This window comes from Pseudophryne corroboree, chromosome 8 (genome assembly GCF_028390025.1).
Source record: "Pseudophryne corroboree isolate aPseCor3 chromosome 8, aPseCor3.hap2, whole genome shotgun sequence".
Classification (NCBI taxonomy): domain Eukaryota; kingdom Metazoa; phylum Chordata; class Amphibia; order Anura; family Myobatrachidae; genus Pseudophryne; species Pseudophryne corroboree.
The window spans coordinates 293,647,806-293,672,237 of NC_086451.1; the positions used below are offsets into that span (position 1 = coordinate 293,647,806).

Consider the following 24,432-nt stretch of genomic DNA (forward strand, 5'->3'; position numbering starts at 1 on the left):
CAGCTGCTGGAAGGCTGATATCTCTGGTTCTGGGTATAGTAGAGAAAAGCTGCCAGTGTCCACTGAAAGGGAAGAGTCCCGGATTTTGAATTATACCATCAGAAATACGCCAAGTCAGAAAGAACCCGAGATATCTGGCTGGGAATAACAATTACCAGGCTTGGATGGGGACCACTGCTTTGAAGTTGGATATCTCCGGTTCCCCAGGGCCGATTTTCAAAAATCTGGTACCCCTGGAAAGAGGGGACCCTCAGCTATTAGCCTAGGGCCCTTACACTCCTGGGGCCCTTGGGCAAGAGCCCATTGAGCCCATACGAAAAGACGGCCCTGCCCGCCGGCTTCTGTCTTCTGGCTCTGCGAGGGGGACGGCGGCGCGGCTCCGGGATCGGATGACCAAGGGTGCGTTCCTGTGTTCGATCCCTCTGGAGCTAATGGTATCCAGTAGCCTAAGAAGCATGACCTATCCGCAGTTAGTAGGTTTGCTTCTCTCCCCTCAGTCCCACATAGCAGAGAGTCTGTTGCCAGCAGATCTCTCTGAAAATAAAAAATCCTAATAAAATACTTTCTTATTAGCAAGCTCAAGAGAGCTCACTAAAGTGCACCCAGCTCTGTCCGGGCACAGATTCTAACTCAGGTCTGGAGGAGGGACATAGAGGGAGGAGCCAGTGCACACCAGTATTCCTAATTCTTTCTTAAAGTGCCCTGTCTCCTGCGGAGCCCGTCTATTCCCCATGGTCCTTATGGAGTCCCCAGCATCCACTAGGACGTTAGAGAAAATAGCATTACTGCGTCACAGCACTGAGGTCATAGGTTGCTTACCACCACGCCCTATATGTATATCCTCCCTGTACTTGCATGGGTTTTGTTCAGGTATTGCAGTTTCCTGCCACAGGACGGGATGTACTACAGGAAAAATGCAATAAAACCCCTGAATACGGGGGTTTTACCGCATTTTAAAATGTACTAAGACCCTACCGCCGCGTTTTTGCCTTCCAGGGTATCGCCATCTCTGGATGGCGATACCCTATAGAAGCCTATGGGCTTCTTATCGCCAACCGCCGCCTCCCCTCTCCCCCGGCATACCTTCCTTTAGGCTGCCCTAGTACTGGAAGGTAGTCTCCTCCTCCCCCTAGCAACGCAGCCGGAGGTCCTTCCGGCTGCAGGGGGGAGGAGGAGGTGCCAGGGTGAGCCTGCTGCTGCTTCCCGGCGTGCAGGCATTGTGGCGACCCCTTGAGGTCACAGAGACCCCCTTCAGACCACCTCACAGGTATCGCGGGGGGCCTCCGTCACCGCATTGCGATATTGATCACATATTGTCAGACTTGGTTTTGTCTGTGTCCCCGGAGGGGGCGCTAGTGGGTCAGTGGAGGTAGGAGGGAGAAAGTGAGGAGGCTGGATTAAGTTTCTGCGCATGGGCGCAATGATGTTTATTAAACACAAAGTTCACAAAAGGCAGCAGAAATAAACAATAAGGAATGCAATGTCAATGGTACAGCGTGGGAGCTGAAAGTCTATGGCAATAGAAATATGACAATGGATGAATGATAACTGATGAAATGATAACTGATGAATGATAACTTGATAGATGATAATCTGGTATGGGAACCAGAGCAGTTTAAAACATGGAACCAGCAGAGATGGTAACATACAGCAAACCTGGTAGCAGAGGCAGGAGACTGGCAACGTTCACAGTGCAGGTGATGAGGCACAAGCAGCAAGCAAGCTGCATCACAGGTGAGGAGATGGAATGCACCTGGAGTGAGTCTCTACTGCTAGGCTGAAGCACACTGGGTTGGTGATTTGTGTGAAGCCTGTAAACAGAAGCAGGTGTTGCTGAGGCTTGTAGTTCCACGGAGCTGTAGAGGATAACCTGGAGCACAAAGTCACAGGTAGGTAACCAGGAACACGGAGGTATAGGCAGGTAACCAGGAACACGGAGGAACAGGTACCAGATCCAGACACATGGGTCGCAGGAGTGACACAAAGTTCAGGATAACCACAGGCTCACCCTGCAGCTCCTGATATACCCCCTGGTGTGCAGGCATTGGTTGGAGTGGGAAAAGGAGGTGCGGCCAAGCACCGGATTGGCCGCCGTACTCTGACCGATGGAGACTGTCATGACGGCGCCCATGCCGCGGCCCGGCGGGAACGCGGCGTGCTCACACACCCGCTGTCACAGGAGCGTTCCTAGGCCCAGGATGACATCTGGCGGCAGAGGTGCGGATGACAGCAGAACGTAGGAACCCCGGACGGAGTCCGCACCGACGGACAGATGTCACTGTGGTGAGTCGATTCCTGACAGTACTCCCTTCTTTATGGGTGGGCACTGAACACCCACGTGGCTTGGAAGGATGAGTGCTGTGGAAGACACGGACCAACCTTGGAGCATGGACATCTGACGAATTCACCCAACTTCTCTCCTCCGGACCATAACCGGACCAGTCGATAAGATATTGTAGACGACCGTACCGGCAACGGGAATCTAGAATCTTCTCTATCTCGAACTCCACGCCCCGCTGAGTTCGAACTTTGGGGCCGACTGGAAGAGCTCTTTGGAAGCGATTCAGGACTAATGGTCTGAGGAGAGAGACATGAAAGGCATTAGGTATTCGTAATGAAGGTGGTAACTTAAGCTTGTAGGCCACAGGACTGATGACTCTGTCAATAGAAAAGGGACCTATGAAACGTGGTGCGAATTTCATCGACGGGACTCTAAGACGGAGGTTCCGAGTAGAAAGCCAAACCTTGTCACCAGGTTTCAGGCTAGGAACTGCACGTCTTTTGCGGTCAGCAAAGAATTTATACCGGCTGGAGGCCTTCTTGAGGGAAGCATGAATCTTCCTCCAGGTTGAAGAAAACTGACTCAGGACAGCAGTGGCAGCAGGAACATCAATGTGAGGGAGTTCTTGGAAATCTGGAACACGAGGATATTGTCCATATACAGCAAAGAACGGAGTTGTCTCAGTAGCGGTGTGGTAGCGGAAGTTGTGGGCAAATTCGGCCCACGGGAGCAGATCCAACCAGTCATCTTGAGAAGATGAAACATAAAGTCTTAAAAAGTTTTCCAATTCCTGGTTTACCCTCTCTGTCTGCCCATTCGTCTGAGGGTGGTAAGCTGACGAGAACTTCAGTTTAACTTGCATGGCAGAACAGAGGGCTCTCCAAAACCTCGCTACAAACTGAACACCTCGGTCGGATATTATTTCCGAGGGTAGTCCATGTAGACGGAAAATCTCCCGTAGGAAGATTTGGGCGAGTTTTGGGGCAGAAGGGAGACCCTGGAGAGGAACGAAATGGGCCATTTTGGTAAATCTATCCACCACAACCCAGATGGTATTATATCCTTGAGAAGGGGGCAGGTCGGAGATAAAATCCATGGACAGATGTGACCAGGGGCGACTGGGAACAGATAATGGTTGTAACTGACCTGCTGGAGACTGACGAGGAGTCTTGTGCTGCGCACACTTAGGACAGGATGCCACAAAATCTTTGATGTCAGCTTTCATCTTCGGCCACCAGTACGTCTCAGAGAGGAATTTGAAGGTTTTCAGGATACCAGGATGTCCAGTGAACTTGGACTGATGAGCCCAAGACAACAACTTGGGACGGAGTTCTGGGGAAACAAAAGTCTTACCAGGAGGAGGAGCAGGAGAAACTTGAGATGCGGCAAATACCACTGGACTCAGGATGGAATGCGGAACTGAGTCAGACGTTTCCTCTTCGGACTCCATAGATCGAGATAAGGCGTCAGCTTTAATATTCTGAGAACCTGGGCGGAAATGAAGCTTAAAGTTAAAACGAGAGAAAAACATAGCCCACCGGGACTGGCGAGGATTAAGGCACTGGGCTGCCTTTAAATAAAGCAGATTCTTATGATCCGTATAGATGTTGAACGGATATTTGGCCCCTTCCAGGAGATACCTCCATTCCTCAAGGGCCAGCTTGATCGCTAGTAGTTCTTGATCTCCAATGGAATAGTTAGCTTCTGCAGAGAGGAATTTACGAGAATAGAATCCACAAGGGTGAATCTTCCCATCAGTTCCCTTCTGGGAAAGAAAAGCTCCAACTCCTACCGTAGAGGCATCCACCTCCAACTCGAACGGCTTGTTTACATCTGGTTGAGACAGAACTGGAGCAGACATAAAGGCCAGCTTGATCTTCTGGAATGCCGCCAAAGCTTCTTCTGACCAGTTGGAATGATCTGCCCCTTTCTGAGTTAAGTTGGTAATAGGAGCGATGAGAGTTGAGAATCCTCGGATAAACTTCCTATAGTAGTTGGCGAATCCCAGGAATCGCTGAATAGACTTGAGAGAATTTGGAATGGACCAATTGGCAATGGCTTCCAACTTTGTCGGGTCCATCTGGAGATCCGATCCGGAAATTATATACCCCAGGAAGGGTATAGAGGAAACTTCAAAGGTGCACTTGGACAGTTTACCGTAGAGCCGGTTCTCACGAAGACGTCGGAGGACTTCACGGACTTGTAGACGATGAGAGGAGAGGTCTTGGGAGAAGATGAGGATATCATCCAGATAAACCACAAGATACTTGTACAGAACGTCACAGAAGATTTCGTTCACAAAGTGCTGGAACACTGCTGGGGCATTACTTAACCCGAATGGCATTACCAGGTACTCGTAATGACCATCTCGAGTGTTAAAAGCTGTCTTCCATTCGTCACCACTCCGGATTCTGATGAGGTTGTAGGCACCGCGGAGATCTAACTTAGTGAAGATGCGGGCTCCCTTAACTCTGTCAAACAATTCGGTGATGAGTGGTAATGGATAGCTATTTTTGATGGTAATGTCATTGAGACCCCGGTAGTCAATGCATGGACGTAATCCTCCATCCTTTTTCTTAACAAAGAAGAAGCCCGCACCAGCGGGTGAAGATGAGGGACGGATAAATCCTTTCTGTAAGTTCTCCCTGATATAGTTGCTCATCGCTTCAGTTTCAGGAACGGACAACGGATAGGTACGCCCCCTAGGTGGTTTCTTGCCGGGAATGAGGTCAATGGGGCAATCCCACTCTCTATGGGGCGGCAGAACGTCAGCGGCTTTTTCACTGAAGACGTCAGAGAAATCTTGGTAAGCTGCAGGAAGACTTGACTGGGTTTTAACTTCAGTAGACTTGATAGGACAAACTTGGGCTAAACAGGCCTGGCGGCAATGTGAACCCCAGGAAGTAAGTTGTAAAGTAGATCAATCAATCTGTGGATTATGTAGTTGGAGCCAGGGCATACCCAAAACGACCTCTTGGGTTGCCTGAGGAATAACTAAGAACTTTATTAATTCTGAGTGCAGGAACCCAACTCCCAGAACTATTGGCACAGTTTGGTGAGAGATATTCCCCTTGGAGATTCGGCTACCATCTACAGCGGTAATGTAGACTGGGTATGAAAGTTCACAGACAGGCAAACAAAACTTATCTACCGCAGCTTGAGTGATGAAGTTTCCTGCGGCTCCACAGTCCACTAACGCAGATGCAGATTGAAGACCAACCGAAGTTTCTAAAGTCACGGGAAGGATAAGGTCTTGATTTGAAGGAGCTTGTCTAAAAGATCCCAACTTGACTCCTCCTTTACAAGTCAGGATCTGGCGTTTCCCGAACGCACTGTACAAGAATTAATCTGGTGACCTGCAGCCGCACAATAAAGACACAGTCTCTCACGAAGTCTTCTTGACCGCTCCTCAGGAGTTAGGCGGGACCTATTTATTTGCATAGGCTCATCAGAAGGTGGAGGCTGAAATTGTACAGAAGGTACCATTCTTGACCTGCGCGGCTCACTACGAGCACGTTCACTGTTGCGTTCGCGAATGCGAGAGTCCAACTTGATGCACAGGGAAATTAAATCAGACAATTGCTCAGGGAGATCGCGGGTTGCCAGTTCATCCTTGATCCGATCTGAAAGTCCATGCCAGAAGGCTGCTACCAGGGCTTGATTGTTCCACTGAATCTCTGCGGCTAACGTCTGGAACTGGATGACATACTGTCCCATACTACGGGTACCTTGACGAAGTTGAATAAGATCGGCAGAGGCTGATGTTGCACGACCCGGTTCGTCAAAGATTCGTTTGAAGGTTGACACGAATTCAGCATAGTTGTTCATCAGAGGATCAGCACGTTCCCACAGAGGAGACACCCAACTCAAGGCAGAACCAGAGAGTAGTGAGATGATGTAGGCAACCTTGGATCTTGGCGTGGGGAAATTGTGTGATAATAATTCGAACTGGATTTCACATTGGTTAAGAAACCCGCGACATAACTTTGGGCTGCCATCATACTTGCTAGGCACGGGCAGGTGCAAGCGTGACACTGGAGCTGATGCAGCCGGCATAGAAGAACTCACAACACTTGCAGGCGCTGGAGTAACTGGAACTGAAGTAGCAGGTACACTAGGCAGGGTTTGCTGTAGTGTATCAATCCGGGAGGACATCCCTTGCAGGAACTGAAACATCTGCTGCTGCACAGCCTCTTGACCATCCAAGCGGGAGACCAGATTTTGTAAGGCCTCTGACCCCACACTCCGACCACCGTCCGAGTCCATCGATCCTGAACTTACTGTCAGACTTGGTTTTGTCTGTGTCCCCGGAGGGGGGCGCTAGTGGGTCAGTGGAGGTAGGAGGGAGAAAGTGAGGAGGCTGGATTAAGTTTCTGCGCATGGGCGCAATGATGTTTATTAAACACAAAGTTCACAAAAGGCAGCAGAAATAAACAATAAGGAATGCAATGTCAATGGTACAGCGTGGGAGCTGAAAGTCTATGGCAATAGAAATATGACAATGGATGAATGATAACTGATGAAATGATAACTGATGAATGATAACTTGATAGATGATAATCTGGTATGGGAACCAGAGCAGTTTAAAACATGGAACCAGCAGAGATGGTAACATACAGCAAACCTGGTAGCAGAGGCAGGAGACTGGCAACGTTCACAGTGCAGGTGATGAGGCACAAGCAGCAAGCAAGCTGCATCACAGGTGAGGAGATGGAATGCACCTGGAGTGAGTCTCTACTGCTATGCTGAAGCACACTGGGTTGGTGATTTGTGTGAAGCCTGTAAACAGAAGCAGGTGTTGCTGAGGCTTGTAGTTCCACGGAGCTGTAGAGGATAACCTGGAGCACAAAGTCACAGGTAGGTAACCAGGAACACGGAGGTATAGGCAGGTAACCAGGAACACGGAGGAACAGGTACCAGATCCAGACACATGGGTCGCAGGAGTGACACAAAGTTCAGGATAACCACAGGCTCACCCTGCAGCTCCTGATATACCCCCTGATGTGCAGGCATTGGTTGGAGTGGGAAAAGGAGGTGCGGCCAAGCACCGGATTGGCCGCCGTACTCTGACCGATGGAGACTGTCATGGCGGCGCCCATGCCGCGGCCCGGCGGGAACGCGGCGTGCTCACACACCCGCTGTCACAGGAGCGTTCCTAGGCCCAGGATGACATCTGGCGGCAGAGGTGCGGATGACAGCAGAACGTAGGAACCCCGGACGGAGTCCGCACCGACGGACAGATGTCACTGTGGTGAGTCGATTCCTGACACATATGTTAGTACATATGCGATCAACATCGCTGCGATAAGCGGTATCTTAATACATCCCACCCACAATCCTAAAATACACTGGTAGGGTAATTGGTTCCCAGTCTACCACTAGAGAGTGCTTGGTGTGGGCCTCTTGATAAATTTATATAGTAAGATTAATAACAGGAATGTCCTGTAGAAGATACACCAGAGTCCTGTGCAGTATAATGTAACATGTATAATGTACTCCATACTTGCCTACCTGACCCTCTCCATGAGGGAGAAAATGCTCTGTTCCTGGACTTTCCTGGTAATGTATGATTGCCATCACCTGTGGTGAAACACCTTTCTTATCAATTAACTAGCTCACCACAGGTGATGGCAATCATACATTACCAGGAACGTCCAGGAACAGAGCATTTTCTCCCTCATGGAGAGGGTCAGGTAGGCAAGTATGATGTACTCCATAATAGAAGTGCACAGTCTGGAACCTGATCTCTAGAGTTGAGGGTGGGCCCCACCGCGGGTTTCTCCTGTACCCCTGTGGACCAGTCCAAAGCTGAAAACACAACAAATTCACCCACATTATATCTGCACTTGCAGGATGTTGTGCATTGGTTAATAATAATATGTCATTTTTTATATTGCAACATTTTCATGGAACACTTTGGCCATTTAGCAATGTGGGAGTCTAGAGTTTGAACTTTAAAAGCCGCCAGCTGTCTCTAGCCCCATACAGCTAGCGACTTTTCAGACATTCTGAACATCACAATCTCTCTGGTAACATTCTTTACAATTTTAAGGGTTTGTTTGGTTCTTATTTTTGTATGCAGCTATTCATCATATGACATAACCTAGCATGATGACATCTGGTGGATACATAAGTAATTATAAGATTATGTTATACAGATCCATAGCTCCCAACATGACCCCCTCCAGGAGGGACAGAATGCTCTGCTCCTGGACTTTCCTTCTAATTTATGATTACCATCACCTGTGCTGAAAACACCTTTCTTATCCATTAACCTGTTCAACACAGGTGCCGGCAATCATACATTAAGAGAAAAGTCCAGGAGCAGAGCATTTTGTCCCTCCTGGAGAGGGTCATGTTGGGAGGTATGCAGATCTACAGATGTAGCCATGTTCAACTTTGCTGCGATGCGGCATGCTGCATGGCGTGACGTGCTGCAAATATTTATTATAATATATTCCTAATAGAAGAAGGGAAAGCATGTTGTGCAGAATCCAATGTATTTCTTTGCCACCTCTGATTCCTAATGGAATTAATGGAGTGATCACCAGCTGTGAATAGCCACAGCACGGCGCAGCATGCTGCATCACAGCAAAGATGAACATGGCTACATCTGTAAATTTCAAACTTTCTCCACCAAAGTCAAAGAGACAGATCTAAGTTGGAATCACTGAAAGCAAAAATAAAACACATCTATGTTAGATTGACGGATCCTGAGGATGCTAGGAAGGAGAGAGAGGACTGATTCCATCATTTACAAGACCTGGTTGCAATGCAATCAATGAAACAGAGATCCTTCTATGCCAAGCCCAATGACTTAAGGGCCCTACACATTAAGCGATCCACCGCCGAGCTGCCCGACAGCGGATACGACCGATGGGCGATGTGAGGGGAAGGGGGGGAGGTGACGGGGGGAGTAAAGTTTCTTCATCCCCCCCCCCCCCCCCGTCACCCGGCTCCATAGAAGTGCAGGCAAATATGGACGAGATCGTCCATAATGACCTGCATGCACAGGCTGGTGCCCCCGTCGCCTGTGCATGCAGGCCACACTCAAAGATATGAACGGTATCTCTTTCATTAATGAACGAGATTGTTCATATCTTTGACTATTATTGCCCAGTGTGTAGGGCCTATTAGACAACGCCTCAGGGAGCTCTAACAGGACATGTTTTCCAGGTTTCCTCTCAGAATAACAAGTGAACTAATTAGTAACACCTGTGGTTCTTTTTAATGTGTCGCTCAGTAACAAATACACATGTGCTCCAGTAAGGAGCTATGGGAAATATGCACTATTAGGGTTCCCTGAGGACTGGAGTTGGGAAACTTTGACCTACTGTAGACAATAGATGAAATACTCTCAAAGTACGATGCATCCTAGAAGATGTTCCCTAACAGAGTTTTATTGAAATCGTAACACAAATTTGAAACTTAATTTTGGCTAACTATCCTGACACAATAAACCTTTGTGACAGAGGCCACAGGTCCTTGCACCCTCAAGGCTTTTATTTTACTGTCAAGGATGGAGTTATTGCCAAAGCTTGGTCACTGGATAATACTGAATTTTAATGGCCACTGAATACGGATTTTTCATGATCTCTCCTTAAACCGTCCTGGTTGAATTGAAAAATAGGACATCAAATACAGATGAGGTTTTCCATTTTGCCTCCAAATTCAGTGTGAGGGCAAATTCTTCACCCTCAGAAAATCCTCTGAGGCTGACTCTTTTTTTTGTCTCTGTTGATATCACTATAGTGGTTCTTTCAAGGTGGGTTGCCCTGCATTCCATGAGAAGAGCAATGGCACGCAGTGTCAAGATCCAGGAGATTCTGCATTCCACACCCAAACAGTGGTTCTGGTAATTTAATGAACTCATTCTCCAGGCCTCATTATATACCACTGAGCTAGACTTTGCCCTGGAGGACTGTGACTCTACCAATGATACCCTTGATGTCCCTATAATTTCCATGTGGGTTGCCCACCAGTGTGTAATGAAAGGTAAATGCAGTCAGATAGTTTAAGGCTAAAAAACAAAGATAAGCACAAGTTGAACAAAATAAAATCTCTCAAATACAAATATAGGGAATTCTTGCTGACTGGTGCACAGGAAAAGTTTGCCCAAAACTGATTGGCTCTTACACCATATAAGCAGCAGCATTAGCTCCTCCATCCACACCTGAATCAGGCCTTATGTGCCGTGCTAGGATTCTCTCTCTTTATCATTGTTCATTTGCTAGGATTAAGATTGACAGGGTGCTCTCAAATCAATTTTAGGATCTCCAGTGGCACACAACCAGTGGTGCAAGTAGGAATATGAGACACAGTGCACTAATTGGGATTCCCGGTCACTGCACAGCGAAAACGACACAAAAAAATATTAAAAACTCATGTCGACCTAGACCATGTTGACTTAGAGACCCTGTTGACCTAGTTACTGTCGACCAATAGTGGTCGACCTAGACACTGTCGACCTATGTGTGGTTGACCTTCGATACCACACCCACTTATAGTAATGCTCCCATAATATTAGACATATACAGTAGTGTCCATGCATTACAATAGAAATATATAGTAATGCCCCATAATGATAGAAATATATATTAGTGTCCACATTATATAAAAAAATTAATGACCCCACACAGTGAAGGCAGAGACATGTCCAGCAGCCCAGCCTGTGAAGAACAAAAGCCGCTCGTGTGTCGATGCGTCACTCGAGCCGAGTGAAGGGAAACAGCTGGACACTGCAGAAAAAGGCACCCAGCCCAGTCCTCAGGCTCCTCTCTTCATGCCAGCCGCGGCCACCAGGAGAGGAATTGTGATGTGGTCTCATGACGTCATCGCTGTGCTCCCTGTAGCCCTGAAAAAGTGGGAGGCGCGTCATGCTACCAAACACCATGGTCTTGTTGCTTGGCAGCGCTCTATAATTGCGGTAATGGCAGTCACAGTGTGCAGTGGGTGGTACTGCATACCTGCTGCTAAAATCTAAAGGGTATTCCATACATGCATACTTGCACCACTGCACACAACAGAGATGATTCTTATTGCTTTCATTGTTTGTATGGAGGCATTAGCCCATCACTGGCAAGTTTCTCCACATGCCACTCAGTCTTACTTGCTCCAAAATAGTCCCACATATCTTCAGACCCCTACCTATCACAAAATGCCCCACATGCACTCAGACCCCATGCTCCACATGCCACTTACTGAACATATGCTCCCACATGCTGTTTACCGACTAGTTTCCAGAAAATTTATGTTAGACTTACCATTGTTAAATCTCTTTCTGCGAGGTACATTGGTTCCACAGGGAAATATCGGGGTGTAGAGATGGATCTTGATCCAGGCACCAACAGGCTAAAGCTTTAGACTGTCCCAGGATGCATTGGGGCCTCCTCTATAACCTCGCCTCCAGGCACTATGAGCTCAGTTTCGTTAACCAGTCCAATGCAGGAACAGGTAAAAGAGAAGGCAGATGTTAGTCACATAGAACCACGTTCTCACAACAGGATAAGGGACTAGCAGCTAATGCCATACAAACCCATAGAAGCTAGGTTTGTCAGGGTGGGCGCCCTGTGGTACCAATGTACCTCGCAGAAAGAGATTTAACAATGGTAAGTTTACCATAAATCTTCTTTTCTGCTGCAGGGTACATTGGTTTACACAGGGAAACATCGGTGATGTCCTAAAGCAGTTCCTCATGGGTGGGGACGCGGCTTAGTGGGTATGAGAACCCAGCGTCCAAAGGAAGCATCCTGGGAGGCGGAAGTATCGAAGGTATAGAACCTAATGAACGTGCTCACTGAGGACCACGTAGCAGCCTTGCACAATTGCTCAACGGACACGCCTTGGCAGGCTGCCCAAGAAGGTCCAACAGATCGAATAGAATGGGCTTTAATAGCAGCAGGAGCTGGGTGTCCAGCCTGTGCATAGGCTTGAGCAATCACCATTCTAATCCATCTGGCCAAAGTTTGCTTATTTGCAGTCCAGCCACGTTTGTGAAAACCAAAAAGTACAAAAAGGGTATCTGACCTCCTGATAGAGGCAGTCCTCTCCACGTATATACGGAGAGCCTGTACCACATCCAAAGACTGCTCTTTGGAGGACAAACCAGAAGAGATGAAAGCCGGAACCACAAGCTCTTGATTAAGGAGAAAAGATGACACCAACTTAGGTAAATAACCCGGGCGAGTTCTAAGAACTGCATGGTCACTGTGAAATATCAGGAAAGGTGGACAACAGGACAAAGCGCCTATGCCTGACATCCTCCTAGCAAAGGCGATAGCCAGTAGGAACAGGACCTTGACCGTAAGCCATTTAAGGTCCACTGACTGAAGAGCTTCAAATGGAGACTCTTGCAGGGCATTCAGGACATCAGACTGATCCCATGGAGCCACATAGGGAGGCTGAATCCGTAACACACCCTAGGGCAGATGTATTAACCTGGAGAAGGCATAAGGAAGTGATAAACCAGTGATATGTGCAAGGTGATAAACGCACCAACCAATCAGCTCCAATATGTAAACTAACAGTTAGGATCACTGGTTTATCACTTCCTTATGCCATTTCCAGGTTAATACATCTGCTCCCCTGTGTGAAAGTATGAACATCAGGAATAGATGCAATTTTTCTCTGAAACCACACCAACAAGGGAGAAATATGAATCTCGAGGGAGGCCAGACAAAGGCCTAATTCCAGGCCTTGTTGCAGAAAAGCCAAAAGTCTGGAAGTTTTGAATTTGTATGCATCGTAATTCTTAGCAGCACACCAGGGTTTGCGGGAATTCAGCATAGTTTGGATAACCGCCTCTGAGAATCATTTTGCCCTCAGGAGTGATTCTTCAAGAGCCACGCCATCAAAGCCAGTCTGGCCAGGTCTGGGTAGACACAAGGGCCCTGAACGAGGAGGTCTGGGCGTTGAGGAAGTAGAAGAGGTCGCTCTATCGATAGACCCTGCAGATCTGAGAACCAATGCCTTCTGTGCCACGCTGGAGCGACTAGAAGTAGAATTCCTCCTTCTTGTTTGAACTTTCGCAGTACCCTGGGCAAGAGTGACACTAGAGGGAACACGTAGGGCAGCCGAAAGTTCCATGGAATTGCTAGTGCATCCACGAACGCTGCTTGAGGATCCCTGGTTCTTGATCCGAAGACAGGAACTTTGTGATTGTGTCGAGAAACCATCAGGTCTGCATCTGGTAGGCCCCCACTTGTCCACTAGGAGTTGAAAGACTTCCTGATAAAGACTCCATACTCCGGCGTGCACGTCCTGACGACTGAGGAAATCCGCTTCCCAGTTGAGGACTCTCGGAATGAACACTGCCGATACTGCTGGCAGATGGCGTTCCGCCCAACAAAGGATTTTTTCCATTGTGGTGGCGTTGTCTGACCGTACTTGAACAGGCCTGTTCTGTAACAGAGGCAGGGCGAAAGACAAAGCATTGAACACCGGCTGCAAATCCAGAATGTTTATCGGGAGGAGTGATTCCTCCTTGGTCCACCGACCCTGAAAGGAGTGTTGCTCCAACACCATGCCCCAACCCCTCAGACTGACATCCGTCGTCAGTAGGACCCAGTTGGGGATCCAGAAGGGACGGCCCCTGCTTAACTGCTGGTCCTGTAGCCACCTGTAGCCACCAGGTCAGCGACAGACGAACCTCTGGAGTTAAGAAGATCATGTGAGACCTGATCCAATGACATAGGCCGTCCCACTTGGAAACAATTAACCTATTAACCTCTGCGGTGGGCGGGAATGAAATTGAGCGTACTCCACCATTTCGAAAGCCGACACCATGAGGCCTAGTACTTGCATCGCCGAGTATATCGACACTCTTGAGCGAGAGAGGAAGTATCTGACCCTTTCCTGAAGTTTCAGGACCTTCTCCGGAGACAGAAGCAGTTGTTGACTGTGTGTGTCCAGAAGTTCCCCCAGGTGCACCATGCTCCGAGCAGGGACCAGCAAGGACTTCTTAGAGTTGATTAGCCACCCAAGGGCTTGTAGGAAGTTTACCGTCAGTTGTAGATGTATGAGGAGGACATCTTGGGAGTTTGCCAGAATCAGCAAGTCGTCCAGATACGGCAGGATTCTGACTCCCTGGTGACGGAGATGAGCCGTCATAACAGCCATAACCTTGGTGAAGATCCGAGAGGCTGTTGCCAGTCCAAACGGCAGAGCCTGGAATTGACAGTGGAGGTTGCCAATAGCAAACCGCAGATATTTCTCAAGCGATATGGCAATAAGAATATACAGGTAATACCATATAGTCTCCGGGTTCCATGGCCAGAACAATTGAGCGCAGTGTTTCCATACAGAACTTGGACACTCTCACAAATTTGTTCAGTGATTTGAGGTTGAGTATAGGCCAGAAAGACCCATTGGGTTTTGGGACTAGAAACAGGGTCGAGTAGTATCCTCTGCCTCTCTAGGACAGAGGTACCGGCACTACCACTCCTGTATCCAGGAGGGAATGCACAACCAGTTGTAGAGCTCCCACCTTCTATGGATCCGAAGGGATAACCATTTTGCAGAGCTGGCAAGGGGGACGTCTCTTGAAAGAGACTGCTTACCCATGAGAGACAACTTATCGCACCCATGCGTCTGAAGTGGTCTTCAACCAGACCTGGGTGAATCACAGAAGTCAGCCTCCCACCCTGGGGTCCCCCAGGGGGAGGCCCGCCCCGTCATGCAGCAGGCTTGTCGTGTTTAGAAGCAGGCTGACGGGTGCCCCAGGATTGTTTTGCCTTGGGCTTGGTGGTTTTGGGAGTACGAGATTGTCTCGAGAATGCCTGACCCTTTGCTTTCCCTTGAGGCCGAAAGGAGCGAAAAGTGGTACTTTTTGCCTTCTGTGCAGAAGGATTAGTATTTGGGAGAAATGCAGTCTTAGCAGCCGCTAAGTCAGTCACATTCTTATTGAGATCTTCCCCAAATAGGATGTCTCCCTTAAAAGGGAGTACCTCCAAGGTCTTTTTGGAGTCCAGATCCACCTTCCGCAGCCTCAACCACAGAATACGGCGAGCTAGGATGGACACAGTCAAAGCCTTGGCCGCCAACACACCTGCCTCAGAGGACGCCTCCTGAATGTAATAGGTGGCGGTGGTAATATGAGACAGGTATTGTCTGGCAGTGTCAGATATATCTTGAGGCAGCTCTTCCTCTAATGCCTGAACCCATGCTTCAATTCCTTTTGCAGCCCAGGAGGCTGCTATAGTGGGTCTATGTACAGCACCTGTAAGGGAGTAAATAGACTTCAGGCAACCCTCCACAGGCTTATTTGTCGGTTCCTTCAGTGAGGTGACAGTGGTGATAGGCAGAGTAGATGACAACATGAAATGGGTGAAATGGGAATCCACCGGCTGTGAATTTTCCCACTTGTTACACAACTCAGAAGGGAGAGGATAATGAGCTACCATCTTTTTAGATAGGTAGAATTTCTTTCCTGGCGAAGACCAGTGTTCTTGACGTATTTCTACTAAATGGTCAGAATGCGGTAATAATGTTTTAGTTTCCTTCTGACATTTAAACTTATCAGTTTTCTTAGAAACTGTAGTGGAATCCTCATCATCATCATCATTGATCTGTAGGATCTCCATAATATCAACCACTAAATCAGGGACATCAACCTGAATAGTAGATTCCTCATCAGAAGCAGCTGTATCAGTGTCTGACGGGTCAGTATACTCCCCATCCTCATCAGAAGAATATTCCAAGAGATTAGTGGACTGGGAGGAGGAAGAGGCCTGCTTAGATGACCCCTTGACACAAGAGTGACTTGGGGTAGGTTTACGTCTAACCAAAGATTGATTCAAATGCTGCAACTGGGTAGACAAATTACCCGCCAAAGGCGGATTTACCATAGGGACAATATGTGGTTGCAATGGTACAGGAGGTCCCATAGGCGTGTCACAAGCGTATTGAGCATAGTTAAGAATGCCACCCAAGGTGGCTCCTGATTGGTTACAGGAGCTGTGGACTGACTGGGAGATGTATGGCACATAGTACACAGACCGTCATACAAAGCTTCCCCCTCAGGCAAAACCCTGGCGCATGCGCTGCATGATACAGGAGCGTCTGTGGATTTCCCACCCTTTGTGTTAGACATTTTAGTGAATGAGTACAATACAGCCAGACAGAGTACAATACCTGCAAATAAATCCCCCAGTATGTGACAGCGTACACAGTACACAACACCAGCGTCTAAATCTGGTACTATGTGACTGCGTACACAGTACACAACACGAGCGAATAAATCCGCTATTATGTGACTGAGTACACAGTAGAATACACTTGCTAGTAAATACTGTAAAGCACTATATATGTGACCCAGACACTATATAGAATATAGTGATAGCTAAAGCTGAAATACACTGAAAGTGAAATCCACACAGCAGATACAGGCACACACAATCACAGTGACAATGCAGATAATTATTTTAGTAAGACAATGAAATTGCACTGGACTAGTATATATATATATATATATATATATATATATATATATAAACAATGCGCAGTCCGAGAATGGATGTATATATCAGAATACTCGTACAATATATTCTGGCACAGGTACACTTGTTCTTAACTAATGCTGTCTTAATAGTGACATGTAGAATACTTAAGTGTCTGTAAAATCACGGCGCTGATGTGCAGGCGGATTTACAGAGGAGACCTTTCCCTGCAGTCCCGGAGACCAGTCGCAGCTAATCATAGAAGATGGCGCCCAGCATCTCAGTCAGGGAGTGAGGGAGAGTGTGAGCCAGCTCCAGGGCGGGAACACCAGCAGTAGATGGCGTCCGGAGCTGGGGGAGGGGCTACAGGTCAAGCGCCTTCTCCCCTATGCTGGTCCTCACCACCTGGTACTATGGAGCCTTAATAAAGAGAATATTTATATATCCGACCTGTACTCCTATGCCCTGGTGGATATAGTGGGGTCCCTGCTCTGTTACAGTGTCCACGCCAGCGTCGCAGTCCGTCTCTTAGACTGCGGCCAGAACGCGATTTAATGGCGGGTCCCGCCTGGGGGACCCTCTTACCTCCTCCCTTCTATAGCAGCCACGCGAACCAGGAGAGCGTCTGCGACTGTGTGTCTAGAGCCGAAGCGTCTCCGCCGCAAGTACCTGGGAACAGAGCCAGCGGGAGTATGCGACACCGCTGGTGAGGTGACGGAGCCGCAGCACAGAATGTCACCCTGACATGTTAGCCTTCTAAAAGCTTTTTCAGGGATGCCCAGTGCAGCACCCTTGTTAAGTGACCTGCTTCTGCAGGCACCAACTCGAAACTGAGCTCACAGTGGCTGGAGGCGGGGTTATAGAGGAGGCCCTAAAGTTTTAGCCTGTTGGTGCTGGATCAAGATCCATCTCTACACCACGATGTTCCCCTGTGGAAACCAAGGTACCCCGCTGCAGAAAATATTTTTATAATCACAACCGGCAGGGGAAGAAGGGAAATCATGTTGTGCAGAATCCAGTGTATTTCTCCTTTTTCTCTGATTGGTTGTGCTATGTGACCTTTTACTTTTACAGTGCTGTAACAGGATCACGCTCCTGACTGATGCATAACCTCCAACTTTACCATTTTAGCTGGTACAGTACCGTTTTTTTAAGGTCTGTACAGGCTAAAATGGGGTGTACTGATTGTACCGGTTTTTGGAGTGTCCGGTTACTGTATGTATCGCAGCGCTGCGGGAACACGGTCACAGACTCCTGCAGCGCTGCTCAGTGTCAGGCAGCTCCTTCCACCCTTCCCTGGCAGCCCCAGCAGCCCCCAGGAATAGCTGCCAGTCCCATAGATGAGCCACAGCTGACACATCTCATGCCCCCTGTACCCATGGGCACACCCCTTTACCCGTGGCCTCACCCACTTTAGCCATGGCCCCGCCCCGTACCGATTTTTACCATCTAAATGTTGGAAGGTATGCTGATGACATCACGAAGGGAGTGGAGCCACCGGAGCCTGTAAGTGCAGCATGGCCAAAGTGTACTCAGGATGGACCGGAGGGCTGCAGACTGCAGGGTGCCAGTTTGGAGTGTCTAAAGGGCTCTTTGGGCAGCACTGTAGTAGAGATTCTGGCTGTGGAGCGCAGTTTCAGGCTCCTGTGCTCTGTGCGATGCACACCCCTAATTACGGTCCTGGACCTTTATACTATGTGCATAGGGCATGACACAGAGGTTAGCTGTTCCCATTCAATCATGTTCTAAGCTTTCTTTTTTTAAATCTGAAAATAACTTAGATCAGGATAAGTCGCAGGGTAAACAGGTAAAAGCTTGTCTGGCATCTGACCAGCTATCTGATTGGCTTGCAGTATGATTCAGATGCGATAACAATGCTGCTATTATAAGCAAATCAGCCGATGTTTTCTTACTGCACATGCGTCTGAGCCGCAGTGCACACATGCAGCAAGTGAATTACTATTGCAGTTGCACCGAAGAATTAGTCACAAAGTGAGTGACAGGAAGACATTTGGCGTGGTACCGGGCAGTGCTCGGATAAATGCAGGCATGTCGTGGCCGTGCAGACGGCATTTTCTGGGTGTGCATAAATTAGCAGTTGTGATCTTACTTGCTACTGGAGAACTCTCTGCGTCCTGAGAGAGCAGCTCAGCCTGCAAATTTTCAGAGGCACTCAGACTATGGTACTGATGTATCAGCAATTATACGCCGTCGGATGGAAATGATGTGACTGCAGTGGGCGTTCCTATACTCAGGTTAGCTTCTGCCCATATTAGCATACAATCACAATTGCATACGGTAAAGATAGCAACAGCAGCAGCAAGAACAACCACATCTGAACCAGACCCCCTATGCTCTGTTGTTTATGATCCTTGATCAATACTATCAAATGTAAGGCCAGTGGTACTGACAATTTTGAAAGTACTGATACTGTATCTATAAAGAAAGTATTTTTATTATACAACTAATAGAAAAACCATGGAGTCATAAAACATTTGCTATTGAATAAATGTAGACACAAGTTTTTTTCATTCAATTCTATATTAAATAAAAATATTGATCAAGTTTGCCAAAATGACCTGGTCAGGAGATAATATGGCATAGTAAACATGCGGCGTAGCAGTTCAGCTGCAGATCATATTTACCAGAGAAAAGAGAAAAGAACTGTAAAACATATCTTTTAATTCATTTTCAATAAAATATTGTGATTTTTACTCACATTTACAACAAATAGCACAGCGAAAGATAGAGGTTAAAATCACGAAGACTTGACACACATAAAGTGCAATGGAAAAATAAAGATTGTGTCGTAAAGATTAAAATTTGTGTCCACGTATTGTTATTATACAAATGGTGTCTTGGTTTCGGTTGCTTATTCCATATGGTGTACTTCCTGATCCATCCACATAAATGACACTCAGATCTACTGTATGTGTGTCTTTAATCACTTTTAATCTTATCTTTATCTTCTGAAGATCTGCTAAGTATGAGTCCAAGATTGCCTCCTCAGGGAATGATACTCTTCTATAGTTACATATAGAGATGAGCGCCTGAAATTTTTCGGGTTTTGTGTTTTGGTTTTGGGTTCGGTTCCGCGGCCGTGTTTTGGGTTCGAACGCGTTTTGGCAAAACCTCACCGAATTATTTTTGTCGGATTCGGGTGTGTTTTGGATTCGGGTGTTTTTTTCCAAAAACACTAAAAAACAGCTTAAATCATAGAATTTGGGGGTCATTTTGATCCCAAAGTATTATTAACCTCAAAAACCATAATTTACACTCATTTTCAGTCTATTCTGAATACCTCACACCTCACAATATTATTTTTAGTCCTAAAATTTGCACCGAGGTCGCTGTGTGAGTAAGATAAGCGACCCTAGTGGCCGACACAAACACCGGGCCCATCTAGGAGTGGCACTGCAGTGTCACGCAGGATGTCCCTTCCAAAAAACCCTCCCCAAACAGCACATGACGCAAAGAAAAAAAGAGGCGCAATGAGGTAGCTGTGTGAGTAAGATTAGCGACCCTAGTGGCCGACACAAACACCGGGCCCATCTAGGAGTGGCACTGCAGTGTCACGCAGGATGGCCCTTCCAAAAAACCCTCCCCAAACAGCACATGACGCAAAGAAAAAAAGAGGCGCAATGAGGTAGCTGTGTGAGTAAGATTAGCGACCCTAGTGGCCGACACAAACACCGGGCCCATCTAGGAGTGGCACTGCAGTGTCACGCAGGATGGCCCTTCCAAAAAACCCTCCCCAAACAGCACATGACGCAAAGAAAAAAAGAGGCGCAATGAGGTAGCTGACTGTGTGAGTAAGATTAGCGACCCTAGTGGCCAACACAAACACCGGGCCCATCTAGGAGTGGCACTGCAGTGTCACGCAGGATGTCCCTTCCAAAAAACCCTCCCCAAACAGCACATGACGCAAAGAAAAAAAGAGGCGCAATGAGGTAGCTGTGTGAGTAAGATTAGCGACCCTAGTGGCCGACACAAACACCGGGCCCATCTAGGAGTGGCACTGCAGTGTCACGCAGGATGTCCCTTCCAAAAAACCCTCCCCAATCAGCACATGATGCAAAGAAAAAGAAAAGAAAAAAGAGGTGCAAGATGGAATTATCCTTGGGCCCTCCCACCCACCCTTATGTTGTATAAACAAAACAGGACATGCACACTTTAACCAACCCATCATTTCAGTGACAGGGTCTGCCACACGACTGTGACTGATATGACGGGTTGGTTTGGACCCCCCCCAAAAAAGAAGCAATTAATCTCTCCTTGCACAAACTGGCTCTACAGAGGCAAGATGTCCACCTCATCTTCACCCTCCGATATATCACCGTGTACATCCCCCTCCTCACAGATTATCAATTCGTCCCCACTGGAATCCACCATCTCAGCTCCCTGTGTACTTTGTGGAGGCAATTGCTGCTGGTCAATGTCTCCGCGGAGGAATTGATTATAATTCATTTTAATGAACATCATCTTCTCCACATTTTCTGGATGTAACCTCGTACGCCGATTGCTGACAAGGTGAGCGGCGGCACTAAACACTCTTTCGGAGTACACACTTGTGGGAGGGCAACTTAGGTAGAATAAAGCCAGTTTGTGCAAGGGCCTCCAAATTGCCTCTTTTTCCTGCCAGTATAAGTACGGACTGTGTGACGTGCCTACTTGGATGCGGTCACTCATATAATCCTCCACCATTCTATCAATGTTGAGAGAATCATATGCAGTGACAGTAGACGACATGTCCGTAATCGTTGGCAGGTCCTTCAGTCCGGACCAGATGTGAGCATCAGCAGTCGCTCCAGACTGCCCTGCATCACCGCCAGCGGGTGGGCTCGGAATTCTGAGCCTTTTCCTCGCACCCCCAGTTGCGGGAGAATGTGAAGGAGGAGATGTTGACAGGTCGCGTTCCGCTTGACTTGACAATTTTGTCACCAGCAGGTCTTTCAACCCCAGCAGACCTGTGTCTGCCGGAAAGAGAGATCCAAGGTAGGCTTTAAATCTAGGATCGAGCACGGTGGCCAAAATGTAGTGCTCTGATTTCAACAGATTGACCACCCGTGAATCCTTGTTAAGCGAATTAAGGGCTGCATCCACAAGTCCCACATGCCTAGCGGAATCGCTCCGTGTTAGCTCCTTCTTCAATGCCTCCAGCTTCTTCTGCAAAAGCCTGATGAGGGGAATGACCTGACTCAGGCTGGCAGTGTCTGAACTGACTTCACGTGTGGCAAGTTCAAAGGGCATCAGAACCTTGCACAACGTTGAAATCATTCTCCACTGCACTTGAGACAGGTGCATTCCATCTCCTATATCGTGCTCAATTGTATAGGCTTGAATGGCCTTTTGCTGCTCCTCCAACCTCTGAAGCATATAGAGGGTTGAATTCCACCTCGTTACCACTTCTTGCTTCAGATGATGGCAGGGCAGGTTCAGTAGTTTTTGGTGGTGCTCCAGTCTTCTGTACGTGGTGCCTGTACGCCGAAAGTGTCCCGCAATTTTTCTGGCCACCGACAGCATCTCTTGCACGCCCCTGTCGTTTTTTAAAAAATTCTGCACCACCAAATTCAAGGTATGTGCAAAACATGGGACGTGCTGGAATTTGCCCATATTTAATGCACACACAATATTGCTGGCGTTGTCCGATGCCACAAATCCACAGGAGAGTCCAATTGGGGTAAGCCATTCCGCGATGATCTTCCTCAGTTGCCGTAAGAGGTTTTCAGCTGTGTGCGTATTCTGGAAAGCGGTGATACAAAGCGTAGCCTGCCTAGGAAAGAGTTGGCGTTTGCGAGATGCTGCTACTGGTGCCGCCGCTGCTGTTCTTGCGGCGGGAGTCCATACATCTACCCAGTGGGCTGTCACAGTCATATAGTCCTGACCCTGCCCTGCTCCACTTGTCCACATGTCCGTGGTTAAGTGGACATTGGGTACAACTGCATTTTTTAGGACACTGGTGAGTCTTTTTCTGACGTCCGTGTACATTCTCGGTATCGCCTGCCTAGAGAAGTGGAACCTAGATGGTATTTGGTAACGGGGGCACACTGCCTCAATAAATTGTCTAGTTCCCTGTGAACTAACGGCGGATACCGGACGCACGTCTAACACCAACATAGTTGTCAAGGACTCAGTTATCCGCTTTGCAGTAGGATGACTGCTGTGATATTTCATCTTCCTCGCAAAGGACTGTTGAACAGTCAATTGCTTACTGGAAGTAGTACAAGTGGGCTTACGACTTCCCCTCTGGGATGACCATCGACTCCCAGCGGCAACAACAGCAGCGCCAGCAGCAGTAGGCGTTACACGCAAGGATGCATCGGAGGAATCCCAGGCAGGAGAGGACTCGTCAGACTTGCCAGTGACATGGCCTGCAGGACTATTGGCATTCCTGGGGAAGGAGGAAATTGACACTGAGGGAGTTGGTGGGGTGGTTTGCGTGAGCTTGGTTACAAGAGGAAGGGATTTACTGGTCAGTGGACTGCTTCCGCTGTCACCCAAAGTTTTTGAACTTGTCACTGACTTATTATGAATGCGCTGCAGGTGACGTATAAGGGAGGATGTTCCGAGGTGGTTAACGTCCTTACCCCTACTTATTACAGCTTGACAAAGGGAACACACGGCTTGACATCTGTTGTCCGCATTTCTGGTGAAATACCTCCACACCGAAGAGCTGATTTTTTTGGTATTTTCACCTGGCATGTCAACGGCCATATTCCTCCCACGGACAACAGGTGTCTCCCCGGGTGCCTGACTTAAACAAACCACCTCACCATCAGAATCCTTCTGGTCAATTTCCTCCCCAGCGCCAGCAACACCCATATCCTCCTCATCCTGGTGTACTTCAACACTGACATCTTCAATCTGACTATCAGGAACTGGACTGCGGGTGCTCCTTCCAGCACTTGCAGGGGGCATGCAAATAGTGGAAGGCGCATGCTCTTCACGTCCAGTGTTGGGAAGGTCAGGCATCGCAACCGACACAATTGGACTCTCCTTGTGGATTTGGGATTTCAAAGAACGCACAGTTCTTTGCGGTGCTTTTGCCAGCTTGAGTCTTTTCAGTTTTCTAGCGAGAGGCTGAGTGCTTCCATCCTCATGTGAAGCTGAACCACTAGCCATGAACATAGGCCAGGGCCTCAGCCGTTCCTTGCCACTCCGTGTGGTAAATGGCATATTGGCAAGTTTACGCTTCTCCTCCGACAATTTTATTTTAGGTTTTGGAGTCCTTTTTTTTCTGATATTTGGTGTTTTGGATTTGACATGCTCTGTACTATGACATTGGGCATCGGCCTTGGCAGACGACGTTGCTGGCATTTCATCGTCTCGGCCATGACTAGTGGCAGCAGCTTCAGCACGAGGTGGAAGTGGATCTTGATCTTTCCCTAATTTTGGAACCTCAACTTTTTTGTTCTCCATATTTTATAGGCAGAACTAAAAGGCACCTCAGGTAAACAATGGAGATGGATGGATTGGATACTAGTATACAATTATGGACGGACTGCCACGGTTAGGTGGTATAAAAAAACCACGGTTAGGTGGTATATATTGTAATACAATTATGGATGGACGGACTGCCTGCCGAGTGCCGACACAGAGTTAGCCACAGCCGTGAACTACCGCACTGTACACTGGTTGATAAAGAGATAGTAGTATACTCGTAACAACTAGTATGACTGACTATGACGGTATAAAGAATGAAAAAAAAACCACGGT

The 24,432-nt window shown here is 47.9% G+C and overlaps 1 protein-coding gene and 1 long non-coding RNA gene across 3 annotated transcripts in view; one reads left to right on the forward strand and one right to left on the reverse strand.

The window, feature by feature from the left end:
• The window catches only part of CAPN6 (calpain 6), a 247,925-nt gene that overhangs the window by 161,026 nt on the left and 62,467 nt on the right, over positions 1-24,432 (reverse strand). The gene's annotated exons all lie outside the window — the stretch shown is intronic.
• Positions 1-24,432, forward strand: part of LOC134948992 (uncharacterized) — a 186,322-nt gene that overhangs the window by 138,090 nt on the left and 23,800 nt on the right. The gene's annotated exons all lie outside the window — the stretch shown is intronic.